The 3,389-nt window shown below is 42.9% G+C and overlaps 1 pseudogene; it reads left to right on the top strand.

The window, feature by feature from the left end:
- Window positions 1-2,054: 2,054 nt before the first annotated feature.
- Window positions 2,055-3,005, top strand: LOC133068472 (serine/threonine-protein phosphatase PP1-gamma catalytic subunit A-like; annotated as a pseudogene).
- Window positions 3,006-3,389: the final 384 nt, after the last annotated feature.

Raw genomic sequence — 3,389 nt, forward strand, 5'->3', positions numbered from 1 at the left:
GAGATGAGTTTGGGGAGGAAGGAGGCAGATAGGCCTTGTGGTTTAGGCAGGCTTGCATGGAGGGGTACAGGGAGACAGTGGCAAGGCCCACATCTTCATTCTGGAAGGAACTAGGACTTTAGATGCGGACTGTGGGTGGAGAAGAATAAGTAGAAGGTCATGCGGGGGAAAACTCAGAGGGACATAAAAATCATACTTACCATTTATTAAGCTCCTGTTTTGTGCCAGGTATTATGCTGGAAGCTTACAAATGCAATAGATTCTTTCTGAGATACCTGCCTATCTCATGGAACCAGCTCCTCTAATCCACAGGGTGGGACCACTGCATTCATTCATTTAACAAGTATGTAAGCACCTACCAAGGGCTTCCTAGGTGGCGCAGTGGTAGAGAATCCTCCTGCCAATGCTCTTCCTGCTTGAGACGCAAGACTCAGGTTCGATCCATGGGTCAGGAGGATTCCCTGGAGAAGGAGATGGCAGCCCACTCCAGTATTCTTGCCTAAGAAATCCCATGGACAGAGGAGCCTGGTGGGCTACAGTCCATGGGGTCGCAAAGAGTTGGACAAGACTGAGCGTGCACACGCAGAGCAGACAGAGAAGCAGAGAGAGAAGTAGAAAGCCCTGTCCCAGGTGTTAGGTACACAGAGAAAGACAGGTGTGGTCTACGCTTTCATGGAGGGGAGATGGACACTAAGTAAATAAACAACTAAGCATATATACACACTATACAATTATAATAAATTTGCTTAATTATAAGTGTACAAATTATACAAAATGAAACTAGTGTAAATATTATAAATGGAAAGAATGAGGTACCATGTGGAGAAGGACAGGAGCTAATTGACTCTGGGTGGCCAGGGAAGCTTCCAGATGGGGAGAATTTTATACCAAGACCTGAAGGATGGGAGGGAACCGGTGATATGAAGTGGGAACTGTGGGTAGTGGGAGAACAGGGGACATGTGGAGAGGAAATTTCCAGGCAGTGGGAACATCAAGGCCAGTGTTCTTGAGGGTGGGATGGCCGGACGCTGTGAGTCTAAGGAAGAGCAGTTCCAGATGGAGCTGGCGAGGGCAGCTTGGGCCAGATCCTGCAAGGCCTTTGCTGCAGCAAAAATAGAAATGAGACTTTTCTCACAAATAAGGGAAATAAGAGAACAATGAACAGGCTGGAGAAACAGCATAAACAGGACCAAAAGAGTTAAGCAACCTTGGTTACTCTTTAGAGGTTACTACTTTATCAAGCTAATCACTCTCCGAGTCTATGTGAATTCTATCCTGCACTTGGCATTCTTTTCCCCCACACCCTCCTTTGTAACACTACCTTGAAACATTCTTCATTTCAGAAGGAATGACAGAGGACCAACCCCAGTTATACCTGACGCCATCTCTGGCTGTGACTGTTTTGAAATTTTGCAAAAGAAAGAAGAATGCAAGCCTGTCACTGCCTTGAGCCGTATTTCCTTCTCCAGACTGCAAGCCCTGATTATAAAATTTCTCACTAACTCCTCCAGGGCAGGCATGGTTTTGGACCCACTAGCCTTCTGTGCTGCCTCTTTGCCTGGCAAAGAAATAAAGCTATGCCTTCTCTTTCCTCCAAACCCCTGTCTCCATATTTCTATTTGGCATGGGTGCCTAGAAAGCAGAGATTTCCAGCAACAACTTGTGGGCCAGAGTAGGGAGGCTGGGTTTCATTTTACACACTGTTATTTGATGTGTTGATTTTAAAAGTACATAGATTATTGAATCACATAATCTAAAAATATTTTGATAACTGTATTTCAATTATTTCCAACCTAGTTTCTTTTATCATCCTGTGCATATTATTTTATGTATCTAAAAATGCAATTCTGCCTCAGGATTCCAGTGGGGAGAGAAAGAGGATGCAGGGAATGAGGTGGCAGGAGGGGACCCACTATGGCTTCTGCTAGCACCTCCACCACCACCACCATTACCAGCAGTAAGACCACCACCTCTGTGCCCCTGGCTGTGGGAAAGGAGGTGTAAATCCCCAGGTGTGAGCCCACGCCTGCAGGAGGGTCAACTGTGAGTAGGTGATGGCAGGTACAGATAAACGCAACATCAACAGCCTCAACCAATGGCTGCTGCAAATGAGAGGGTCTAAGCTGCGCAAGGATGTCTGGCTACAGGAGAATGAAAAAAAAGAACTGTGGTTAAAGTTCCACCAGATCTTTCTCAGTCAGCCCATCCTACTAGAACTTGAAGCATTGCTCAAAATAGTGGTGTATACCACAGGTAATACTTGGATTTGCTTCAACTTTTGGAGTATGGCGGTTTCCCACTAGAAAGCAAACTATAGTTGGGGACGAGGACTTTGTAGACTATCTGCCTTTTATTGGCTAAAGAAAAAAATCGATTATCCAGAGACTTTTTTTCTTCTCACAAGAAACCACAAATGTGCCCCTATCAATAGAATGTATGGATTTTGTGATGAATGTAAAAGATACAATGTTACACTATGGAAAACCTGTTTCACAGACTGCTTTATCTGTTTACCAGTAGCAGCCTTCGCCTTTGTGGACAAGAAAATACTCTGCTGTCCTGGAGGTTTGTCACCAGATCTTCAATCAGTGGAGCAGATTTGGAAAACTATGTGACCCTCTGATGTACCAGATCAAGGTCTTCTTTGTGACCTTTTGTGGTGTGACCTAGTAAAGTTGTCTTAGGCTGGAATAAAAATGACAGAGGAGTGTTCTTCACACTTGGTGGAGAAGTGGTTGTCAAATTTATCCATAAGTATGATTTGGATCTTATATGTAGAGCCTATAAGGTGGTAGAAGATTGGGTATGAATTTTTTGCCAAGAAGCATTTGATCACTCTGTTGTCTGCACCCGATTATTGTGGAGAGTTTGACAATGGAGATACCACACTAAGTGTGGACAACGTCTTTTTCAGATTTAAAAACTTGCAGAGAAAAAGAAGCCGAATGCCAGGAGATCCATTAACATCTCCAAGGGGTATGATCACAGAGAAAGTAAAGAAATAGGTGTCATTTTGACACTGCTTAATTGGGACTCGTGATATAGAGTATATGACCTTCATTTTTAAAATTACGTGGATTGTTCAGCTGTTCAAATAGTGTTGGTGAGCCTGCTCCTTCCATTTTTGACTTAATGAATGATATTTGCTTGTTATAACAGCAAATAAAAAACTCCACACCCAGGAAAAAAATATTTTGTTTTTTTAAAGTTTTGTTTTGTTTTTTAATCCTCTGTTCCTTTTGCAAACAACTTTAATGATGGTATTAAAGCTGAAAGCCTCGGGACAGTTTATCCTGTCTAGGAGGTAAGTATACAATTGATCTGTTTTAAATTCACTACAACCCATGAATAATGTGAATGTTCGTTTTCTTTAGGATTTAAAGAGAGCC

This window comes from Dama dama, chromosome 13 (genome assembly GCF_033118175.1).
Source record: "Dama dama isolate Ldn47 chromosome 13, ASM3311817v1, whole genome shotgun sequence".
NCBI classification, from domain to species: domain Eukaryota; kingdom Metazoa; phylum Chordata; class Mammalia; order Artiodactyla; family Cervidae; genus Dama; species Dama dama.